This window comes from Solanum stenotomum, chromosome 7 (genome assembly GCF_019186545.1).
Source record: "Solanum stenotomum isolate F172 chromosome 7, ASM1918654v1, whole genome shotgun sequence".
Taxonomy (NCBI): Eukaryota; Viridiplantae; Streptophyta; class Magnoliopsida; order Solanales; family Solanaceae; genus Solanum; species Solanum stenotomum.
The window spans coordinates 6,637,193-6,649,825 of NC_064288.1; positions in this window are offsets into that span (position 1 = coordinate 6,637,193).

The following is a 12,633-nucleotide window of genomic DNA, read 5'->3' on the forward strand; positions in this document are numbered from 1 at the left end:
CTTAATGTGGTGCCTTAGTATGGATGGTGGTATGGGACGCCATCCATACATTGCACGAGGTATAGCATAAGGGTTTCTTGAGGTGAAGGTCCAAGGTAAAGGTTTTCATGTTGAAATTGTTTAAAGGTAATATTATGACTTACTTGATGTTTATGCTTGTATTGTATGTCTTTTATGCAACTATTCATGGTACTTCAAAAAGTGGCATAATGCATGGTTTCTAACCAAAATGTCCCTTTTAAAGCATGTTTTGCATGGTCATCATACTTAGTACATTTTGTGTACTAACCCATATTCTTCATATTTTTACTATAAGTGTAGGTTCCGGCAAGTGATCCCTCCTAGCTAGTTTGAAGTGTTGGATTGCTTTCCTCCAAGACTTGGTATGTCCTCATGGATTCGAGGATAAGACTTTTAAGTTCTTTTGTTCATGTAATAGACTTAATAGACTTCTTTTGATTGTAAAGGGTCGTGTCCCTACTTATGTTTTGTGACTGTGTCTAAGATGGCCATGTGAGACTTAGACTTCCGCTGTGTGTTTTTAAAGTTGTTTTAATGAAGTTTAAATGTGTGGATGTAAATAAGTTTTTTTTTATTCCGCACTATTTTCATTATTGAATGCAATGAATGACTATGTGGCTCGTATAAGACCCCTTCGGGGTCGAATACGCCATGTTACGACTAGGGGGTACTCTCGGGTCGTGACAAACATGTTCATTATAAAATGACAATAGAAACTTAAAAATATTTTAAATAATTTGTATAACTTATAGATATAAATCATATTTTTCAAAAATACTTATATTAAATATTTCTCTCAAAATTTATGAATAAATTCTAGCATACATGGAGTCACTCCTGATTAAAATACAAGAAATCTTATTCATTCCTACTCTGCAAAATTTGTTGGTGCTTTACTTTTCATGTTGCCTCTTGGAGATTGTCGAGTGAATGATGATATGGGACAAGAATTACACAACTATATGTCTTGAGTTGTCCATTTCAACAAGAATCAAATAATTCAAGATGGAATAAAGATAAGCATACATATGCGTTGCGTCTCAAAAACAAATTTCACATACCATAAAGTCTATTATTCAATTAAATTCAATTTAACCTAATAAATTTATCGCAAATGATAACTTAAAACGTTACTTAGTTATGAAAAGTTATTTAATAAAATTATTGAAGTTTATTTTGTACCAATATAATCCCTTCATTTAGAATTTTTATCATCCAAAATCACTGAAGTAAATTTATCATTAAAAAAATTTAACATGGCAAAATAATTATTTTTAAATAATTTAAAATTTATATTGAATGATGAGTTTAATAAAAAGGTAGGGATTAGTTAGGTGATTGCCTGGATGGGTCAATCATATGACCTGTTTTTTTAACCCGTTAAGGAAATTGTCATCCGACCACATGCCTACATCATTGTTTTTATTTTATCGAAGTTCTTTTCACACGTAACTTTGCTTCATCTCCAAGTAAATCATCCTTTTTATAAGTTTTTTTTGTTCACTTCAATTTGTTCAGGTGTGTGAATATTATAATAATCATCTTTTTATCTTTGTATATTTCCTTAATAAAATTCTCAAATTTACTAATAATTTAGTTAGTACTTTATTAGGAAAGATCATTTCATTAATTTTAATAAATCAATCCAAATAAGCTCTTTAACCAATTAATAATTTGGATTACTAGTTCTCCCTTTGTTGCATTTGAAGTTTTATGCTCTCTAGGAAAGTCAGATTATGTCTTGTAATTTTTAATTTGGCAAGTAATTAATGAATAAACTTTAGATCACAACAGAATGTGTTGTTACGCATTTAAAATGATATGATGTTTTATTTTTATAATTATTAGAGAGAGATGCCAATAGCAATGTCAAGTGAATGATGATATAGGACCAGAATTAGAGAACTCTATGTATTGAGTTATCCATTTCCAATAACAATCAAATAATTCACAATCGAAACTGTGCATTTAAATTTGTATAAAATTGAACATGGCGTTTTCATCACCTTTGAAATACATGTTATAAGCTAACACCATATATAAGGCATGCACCAATAAGTAGATACACATTCTACTTAACATAATACAAATCAGTTTGAGTATATCTCACACAATTATCATGAACATGTGGATTTACTTGTTTAATTTTATATAAATATTAATTTTAATTTGTGTACACCAAAAGTTGAAAGACATAAATATTAGTTAAAGCTAAATTAAAAGAACATGTTTATTATACCTAAAGATTATTATTCAAACAAATTCTAACTTAACTACTAAACTTACTGATAGCTAAGAGTCGTTAACTTTTTTTATTGTTCTAATTTTATGGAAGTCTGGAAAAAAAAATAATCCTTTTTGTTTTGATCGTTAATCAAAATCAAAATTAGAAACAGAACAATCCAAATTGAGAAATCAAGTACTCCATCAAAAAGTATTCAATATTTTTCTTTTTAAAAATTCAAACTAATGGATTTTAATTACCTAGTATTAGATTGAATTTCTTTAAAGTCCAGCTGACTATCGATTTAACAATCCATTTATTGAACTTATCAAAACGAATGAAATTATCTTCGTGTCCTTTTTTTAAATGAAATTAAATAACTTATGTTAAACGAAAAACTATCTAATTAGATAAATATTTTCTAACATTTACTAATTCTTTTATAATTTAAAATAATTATATATTGTCTCACTAATTAATAATTTCATATCAGATTTCAAGTCAGATACACATAAATACATATATTTTTGCCACCAAATACACTAAAATAGGGAGAGAGGCGGTCGAGGAAAGAGGCAAGTGAGAGAGTCAAATACATGTGAATCTACTTAGATACAGAGTATATAGAGTAAATTACACATAATTTTGATGTATCCAAGATACATGTATCTGGACGTATTTGAACGTGCCGGATACATGTATCCAAAGTTCAAAGTCCAAAATCTAATAAGATTTATAGTATTGCAAACTAGCGTAAATTGAAGTAATTAGCTTCTAAACAGGTGGAATTTCGGTAAGTTATATTTTAAAAAAATAATAATTAGAAATGATATCTTAATGATGACTTTAATACTTAGCAAGGTAGGGGAAATTTGGTGATTGCCTAGATGGCTCAATCATAGCACCTGCCCCAAAAACTATAATTCATTCACTCACATGCCAAACATCATTACCTTAATTGGGAGGTCTCTTAAAAATGGGAAAGTATCTGAAATTGATTCATTATTTTAATATGATTTATTAAGTTAATTAGATATTTTATAATGTTTATAACTTGTTTTATAAAGTCACGTCATATTTTTAGTATAAATAAATATAAAAATTCGGGTGAAATTTATTTTTTAGCTGATTTTGGCAATATTGAATGATTTTATGTGATAAAAGATAGAAAAAATATTTTTTGTGTGATAAACTTTAAAGTTGGATAACTTTTATGTGATATAGTAAACCCCTGCATCAGTGGCGGAGTTAGGATTTTCAATAAGGAGGTTCAAAATCTGAAGAAACAAACACATGAAGTAGTCAAAGGGGGTTCGACATCTACTATATATACCTAAAAATATAGTTTACCATGTATAAATGATATAGTTTTCTGCCGAAGGAGGTTCGGACCTGCATAGAAGAGGGATAACTTTAAAGTTGAAATTTTTTTATATAACAATTTTTTTTAAAAAAAAAAAAGTTTGTGTGATAAATTCAAAGATAAATGATCACCAATGAAATTTATTATCGATTATAATTTAAATTAAAAATCAAACGCCTATCAGTTTATGAAAGGGAATTGTTAGCACTAGTGTCAGCTGTCCAGAAGTGGAGGCCGTATCTTTTGGGTCGGCAATTTGTAATTAAAACTGATCATCAACCCCTCAAATATTTGATGGAGCAAAGGATCACCACCCCTAGCCAACAAAAGTGGTTGGTCAAACTACTTGGTTATGACTACCTTATTTCATATAAAAAGGGCGAAGACAATGTTGTTGCAGATGCTCTTTCTAGAAAAGAGGAACTCATCCAACTTTGTAGCATCTCTAGGGTTCAAACTCAACTACTTGAAGATGTTAAGAACTCGTGGTTGCAGGATCCTGTGCTACAAAAACTAATCACTTCCATTCAGACTGCAGGTGTTACTAAGTGTTACTACAGTTATCATGCTGGGATCTTGAGTAGAAAAGGTAAGATGATGGTAGGCTCTGTGGCTATAGTGAGAAAAGATCTGATAGCTTTATACCATGACAGTACTAGTGGAGGTCATTTTGGTATAACAACCACCTTACAGAGGCTTAAACAAGATTTTTACTGGAAGAAAATGAAACAGGATGTCTATGCCTATGTTAGATGTTGTGATGTTTGTCAAAGGTGCAAGGGTGAAATGTAGCATACCCTGGCCTTCTTCAACCTCTACCAATTCCAAACAAAGTATGGCAAGATATTTCGATGGATTTTATAGAGGGTCTTCCAAAGGTCGATGGACATGAGGTTATTTTTATGGTAGTTGACAGGTTGAGCAAAGCAGCTCACTTTATGGCACTCAAACACCCTTATACTACAGTGGATGTGGCTCAGGCTTTCATGAATGGGGTATTCAAACTGCATGGAATGCCAAAAACCATAGTCTCTGATAGAGATCCAGTATTTACAAGCACGTTTTGGAAAGAATTGTTCAAATTGCAGAAGGTCACCTTGCTCACTTCCTCGGCATACCACCATTAGACAGATAGACAGACTGAAGTTGTTAATAGGTGTCTTGAGTGTTATCTCAGGTGCATGACGTTTGAGAAACCTACACTAGGGAATAGCCCCAATGGTTGGCCCTGGCCAAATGGTAGTACAACACTTCATTTCATTCTACTATTAACATGACGTCTTATGCTGTTATTTATGGTCAATCACCTCATCCGCTCCTTCCTCACATGCCGTTTGACTCCCAACTTGACATGGTTAATAGGAGTTTACAAGCCAGAGAGGCTACTTTGAGATGCCTGATGTCTCATTTAGCTAGAGCCCAAAGTAGGATGAAGTCTCAAGCTGATAAATGAAGGACTGGTAGGTTTTATGTAGTCGGGGATTAGGTCTACATAAAGTTACATCCTTACAGACAGACATCATTGAAATCTCATACTTTCTAAAATCTTTCAACCAAGTTTTTTGGTCCTTTTCAATTTATAGCAAGGGTGGGTTCAATTGTGTACACTCTCCAATTACCCCTGCCTCTCGAATTTACCCTACTTTTCATATTTCTTAGCTCAAAAAGAAGTTAGGATCCCATATTGTTTCGGCTACCCTCCCTAAGGTTCATATTGACGCTGGTCACATCCTCTTAACACCAGAAGCAGTTCTTGACAAGAGGATTATCAAGAAGCATTGCAGACCTGCTACTCAGTTGTTAGTCAAATGGTTCAATGTGTTTGAAGATGATAGCACTTGGGATCAGTCTTTCACCCAGCAGTTTCCACATTTTAATCCTTGAGGTCAAGGATCAGATGAAGAGGGGGAGTATTGTTACATGTCAATTGATTAGAAATCGAGTTAGTCGTTAATTTTGTATTTGAGTCTGTTAAGTGGGACACATGAGTTGTAATAGTTGTAGAGAAAGTCGGTTACAAGTTGTTATAACTGATTTATGGATAGTTGTCCCTCCTTACATATACTCGTTGATTTCATTGTAAAGGTATCGATTCAAATCAATAAGAAATTTTCTTTCTCTCTCTATCTTCTATCTCAATTCATCTTCTTCCTTGGAAGAATCGAGTTCAGTTGTTCAAGAGCAACTATCAATCTTCTTGCTCTTTAGGCTTACTTAATTGACATTGTATCAATAAATGTTATTGGTTTTAGGAAGACCCTCTGTCTGAGGGTGGTATGCCGAGGAAGTGAGCAAGTGACATTCTGCAATTTGAACAATTCTTTCCAAAACCTGTTTGTAAATACCGGATCTCTATCAGAGACTATGGTTTTTGGCATTCCATGCAGTTTGAATACCCTACTCATGAAAGTCTGAGCCACTTCCACTTCAGTATAAGGGTGTTTAAGTGCCATAAAGTGAGCTGTTTTGCTCAACCTGTCAACTACCACAAAAATAACCTCATGTCCAGCGACCTTAGGAAGACCCTCTATAAATTGCAGAAGGTCACCTTGCTTACTTCCTCGGCATACCACCCTTAGACAGATGGGAAGACTGAAGTTGTTAATAGGTGTCTTAAGTGTTATCTCAGGTGCATGACGTTTGAGAAACCTAGGGAATAGCCCCAATGGTTGGCCCTGGCAGAATGGTGGTACAACACTTCATTTCATTCTGCTATTAACATGACGCCCTATGTTGTTGTTTATGGTCAAACACCTCATCCGCTCTTTCCTTACATGTCGTTCAACTCCCAACTTGACATAGTTAATAGGAGTTTACAAGCCAGAGAGGCTACTTTGAGATGCCTAAAGTCTCATTTAGCTAGAGCCCAAATTAGAATGAAGTCTCAAGCTGATAAAGGAAGGACTGGTAGGTCTTATGTAGTCGAGGATTGGGTCTACATAAAGTTACATCCTTACAGACAGACATCATTGAAATCTCATACTTTCCAAAAACTTTCAGCCAAGTTTTTTGGCCCTTTTCAAATTATAGCAAGGGTGGGTTCAGTTGCGTACACTCTCCAATTACCCCCTGCCCCTCGAATTCACCCTATTTTTCATATTTCTAAGCTCAAAAAGAAGTTAGGGTCCCATATTGTTTCGGCTACCCTCCCTGAGGTTCATGTTGACGCTGGTCACATCCTCTTAACACCAGAAGCAGTTCTTGACAGGAGTATTATCAAGAAGCATGGTAGACCTGCTACTCAGTTGTTAGTCAAATGGTTCAATGCGTTTGAAGATGACAACACTTGGGAGGATTATCAGTCTTTCACCCAGCTGTTTCCACATTTTAATCCTTGAGGTCAAGGATCAGATGAAGAGGGGGAGTATTGTTACATGTCAGTTGATTAGAAATCGAGTTAGTCGTTAATTTTGTATTTGAGTCTGTTAAGTGGGACACGTGACTGACACGTGAGTTGTAATAGTTGTAGAGGAAGTCGGTTACAAGTTGTTATAACTGATTTGTGGACAATTGTCCCTTCTTACATATACTAGTTGATTTCATTTTAAAGGTATCAATTCAGGTCAATAAGAAATTCTCTTTCTCTCTCTCAATTCATTTTCTTCCTTGGAAGAATCGAGTTCAGCTGTTCTAGAGAAACTATCAATCTTCTTGCTCTTTAGGCTTACTCAATTGACATTGTATCAATAAGTGTTATTGGTTTTAGGTATAAAAAATCGATATAGCATAATGATTGTAGACCTGAGAAAAAAGATGTGTAGAATTGAACATTCAAGAAATCTAAAGGAGAAATAAAAAATTCAATCATCTAATTAAATAATAGTACGAGAAAAAGTAATGGTATTTACTTGGATATTATAATACTAATGAAAGTGTATTGAATCAAGAACATAGTAAAATATTTCTTTTGTCTTCACGTATGAAAGTGTAAGCCGATACAATAGGCGCAGTAATGCGAAGAGCTTTACTCGGAGAAATAGAAGAAACATGTATCACACATGTAAAATCTGAAAAAGTCTATCTTGAGCCAAATCTTGTTTTCTAAAACAAGCAAAGGATTATTAGAAAGAAAAAAAATAGGTGCAGATACACAATGAAATCTATTCTAACAAATATAGTTAAATGTGTTGGTAGAGAAATCTTTATATCAAAACTTCATTTAAAAAAAGAATGAATTGAAGGATAAAAGTATATACGTACGTATTGAATACTATCATTCGTTGAGCGATGATCCTTTCATTCGGCACTATTGCATAAGGCCTAGTGATTCTTACAGAAAGGTCCAATTGATTATTTTTTGGTTAAACTTATCTATAACTTTCCTTCAAACTTTATTAGTGTTTTGCCATAAATTTTAGATTAAATTTTGAAATATTATCTTTAAATATTCATTTGACCATGACATATGATCAAAATTTGAAAATCTAATCTTCATATACAAATAAAATTTTGAGCCTATTTTATTTTATTTTTTCAAGATAATGAGTCCAAACATTAAAAACTCAAATTTTCAAGTTTCAAGTTTGAACTTCAAAATCTAAAATTTTGCGGTATTTATTTAACAGCAATTATATAATTGCCGCTATATTATATTTAGCGGCAATAATATAATATGAATATTTATAATCAGCACTCTATATAAAAATGTCGCTAAAAGCTTATGAGACAATAAATACAATGATAATAACTTAATTACCACTAAATATTTTTGCGACAACATATTATCTAAAAAAAAATATATTACTTCTAAATGTGTCTTTTTTGCTGTAGCGAACAGGAGGAATCTCCCAAATTCCATCCTTTATCATTTCATATTTTCATCTTTAAAATTCTAATAAATTTATCTTGTAGTTGTATTATTGTAGACATGAAATTTTGCGGACTCTACAAGACGTGTTAAATTCAATTGGGACTCTAGAAGGCGTGTTCAGTTTCAATTAGAATTCTTGGAGGCTAGTCAACCCTAAACCTTAGTTTATGCCTATATATATGGTACTAAATTCTCTTAAAAGGCATCTCAAATATCCCATAAACTCTTGGGTAATTTTATGGATCAAGATCTCAAAAATTCCATTAAAAGGCATCTCCAGTATTCCACAAAAGTCATGAAATATTCATAGAGGTCAAATCTAAATCATCCTAGTTTGAGAAATACGCCACTAACGGCCCTCGAATCATGGATAAATCTTAGGAGCGGTCCTCGAATCATGGATAAATCTTAGGAGAGTAGAATCAAGGGAGGAACAGAATTGTACCACAATCTTGATGAATAAAATTATGTTTCTTCATATTTTTTTTGTGATTGTAATTTATTTTCTGTCACTTTAAAATTTGTTGCAAACAAATTGGCACGCCCAGTGGGACCAAATCTACCCTTCATCTCTTCTCTCATAAATTAAATCTGAAAATCTGAAGTTGCAAAGGTGGAAGAATGAGTACTTCAAACCTCGTTTTTGAGTTTCATCGGAAGAATGAGTACTTCAAACCTCGTTTTTGAGTTTCATCAAGTCTACACTCTGACAAGCCTTGAAGCAGGGGACATTTGTAGACATTGAAATTTTGTAGGACTATACAAGACGTGTTCAATTTGAGTTGGGACTCTACAAGGTGTGTTCAATTCCAATTAGAATTCTTGGAGGCTACTCAACCCTAAACCTCAGGCCTATATAAAGGGTACTATATTCCCTTGAAAAGACATCTCAAATATCTCGAGTATTCCACAAAAGTCATGGAATATTCATAGAGGTCAAATCTAAATCATCCTAGTTCGAGAAATACGACACTAACGGCCCTTGAATCATGGATAAATCTTAGGAGAGTAGAATCAAGGGAGGAACATAATTGTACCCACAATCTTGATGAATAAAATTATGTTTCTTCATTTTTTTTTTTTGTGATTGTAATTTATTTTCTGTCACTTTAAAATTTGTTGCAAATAATTACTTTATTAAAAATTAAAAAAAATGTCGTTCCATTAATTACAAAATTAAAGTTGAATGTATGTGGCTAAAATAAAGCAAATTCAGTGACCATTATATAGTATCAGCTGGCCAAAGGAAAAAAGAATACGGTTATTATTCTATGTGTGTTGTTTCTTTGTTTGGGAGTGTAGGGGGGAAGTTGAGTTAATAATTGAAGACCAACCAATTATTAGATAATCAATATTTTCATCAAACTCAATGAGAGCCTAAATAAATGTTAATTAAGTTGCTTTGCTTATAGTTATCCTTATTTTTCAATTTTATATTCAAGATTGTGATTTGTAAGCATATGGAGTATATAATATTTAATTATTTTGATAACTAACTCATCTTTCCATGCATATCAAATTCACAAAGCTTATTGGACAAATTTTTTTCTATTCGGTGTCTGGTGCCCGCATTAGAGCTCCTACTAAATTTTGATTGTGTACTGCAGGATCTATTTGGGGGTGCCGCTCCCAATATAATTATCTTCATACCCATAAACCGAACATGAAACTTTTGACTAGGAATGAAGCAGTCCCACCACTGCACCTAAACTTATGTTAGGTATTGAACAAATCTTTGTTGGTGTGTTAGTGTAATGTATTAACAAAAGGAAAATGATTGATGATTTGGCCATGTTCTTTGTTAATACTCTTACTAAATATTACTTCATAGTGTAAAATAGGTGGCTATTATTGATTTTGATTTGGCCTACACAAAGAAGACATTTCAAATACTGTGATCATGATTTAGAAGCCACCAAGATTGTTTAACTTATTATAGCTCTGAAAATTCCTTTTTAGTATTGAAATTGACAGCCACTGAACTAAGAAAAAGAAGCTAGCTGGTTATTTTGTAGTTTTCTACTTCGGCCAAAATAAGGAATCAAGTTACAATAGTATTAGACGATCCGTCCATTTTTATTTGTTCAGTATTGATTTGTCACATCCTTAAAGAATAATAAATAGAAGGACAATTATACTATGTTATCCTTTAAATATAATAAATTCAATGTTATGAAAAATATATTGGGAAATGACTATAGTTAGTAATAAAGATAAATTAGGAATTAAGTGATAAATTATCTCTTGATTTTTCTAAACTAGTTAAGTAAAAGTATCAGTTATTTTTACTATGATGAACAAGTAAAAATGGACGAAGAGAATACATTGAACTCCAAGAAAATTAAATGTTTGAAAATTTCAGACTAATGACTAATGAGGGTGTGTGTTTGACTAAGCTTATAAATTGATCCACCTGACATCATATGGTTCCCACTTATAAACCCAAACCAGTCAAATTTTATAATAGGCTAATTTTTCTTACTATTTTCCCTGATTGTTTTTTCAAATCGTCATTCAAAGGAAGTTTGCAATGCCACACTCTTCATGAGAAGAAAAATATCTTGATCGATAACCATAACGTTTTAATATCTTCTCGCAAGCAATCATCGGTCACAAACAAAAATAGTCATTTGCTATGTCACTATCATAGACACTTCTAATTTCTTTGGAGATTTTCAATGCAACAATTTATAAAACAAATTACTACAAGTCTATAGTAAAATAAGTAAGATCACTTTTTATAACATTATAAATTCAAATTGGGTTCTACGTACCACAATTCATTTATTTATAGATTTTTCTTTCAGACAAAAAGTCCGAGCCAATATTTATGAGGTTAGGATGAACCTATAGGATGTTAAGTAGACCCACCCCTAATAATAATATAAAGAAACACAAAGAAAAATTCAAAATAAAGATCCAATGTCTAAAAAGGAAGAGAAAACGAAAGTAGAAACTTACCCTTTTGGCAGGTTTAGAGCCGTTTTGACACCCATCATTTCGAGTATTGCAATATGCCAACTCCAAAAGCTTAAAAACTAAAAGCCAATAGCTACGAAAAGGATTATAGTTAAATCCCAATCATTCATATCTAATGTAATCAGTTGCAACAATATTGAAGCAAAATCGAACATTGAAGTTTCACCGATCAAGGTTATGATGAAATGGATAGGATCTCTCAATCTTTTAATTAGAAATTTTAGTTTAAGCCTGATCTCATTAGAGAGTGTTTCTTCCTAACTAGGCCTTATATTGCGTGATTAGTCTTGACCTCAATATGGATACAGACATCGACTGGAAGCCAATAATAAAAGATGAAAGATTCCTAGAAATGACGGACGGTGTCTTCAAAAGCTTGAATTTTTCTTCCCGGTTAACAAAATAATTAAAAAATAGTCTTAACTTGAAAAAAATTGTTGGTAAAACTTTTGTAGCTCATCAGGCATAAGTTTTAGTTTTTGCCATATAAGGCAGACCTTGTAGCTTATGCCTATAAAACAAAACTTGTGGTCAATTGAGCAGGTTCACTAGTCTTAAAATAACCCGAATATCTGTCATATATGCAAAACTAATTTATGTCCGCTACTTATGCCTGATGAACAATAAATTTTTTTGTCTATGTTATCCAAAACGCATAAGTTCTGGCTTTTGCCTATAAGAAAGAAGTTGTAGTCAATTGAACAAATATCAACTTCTGCTTTATAATCAAAGATAATTTATGTCTGATGGGCATAAAATTTTCAAGCGGAGCCAAAAATAATCAAGACCACCTATAAGGAGGGCATTTTGTGAATTTAACTCTGCTTAGCTTATGCAAATGATTCGGCCCAAAATTGGGTCTATGTTCAATTCACCAAATTTACATGTCCGAAGTAAATTGAAGATAAGATTATCATGTATAACTCCACATCCTTAAATCTACTAAAAGTTATAAAATACCTCTAACACAATGTTTGAATATTCCTGTAGATTTATCAAGTTTGACGTTCAAATTGCAACGGATCAAACAAATGAAACAGAAAGCTGTACTGCTAGGGAGATTATTCAATAGTTGCAAGGGAAATAATCGTACAAGCTGCAAAGAAGCGTCACAGTTGATTACGTTGTTTATTAAAAACATGTAGTCTCCAAACAGCAGAGCCACAGTTTTCTTCCATGGAATATCACTGATGAGTTCAAAATGAAAGAGAAAATGGAGAACTAAGCATCACTAAT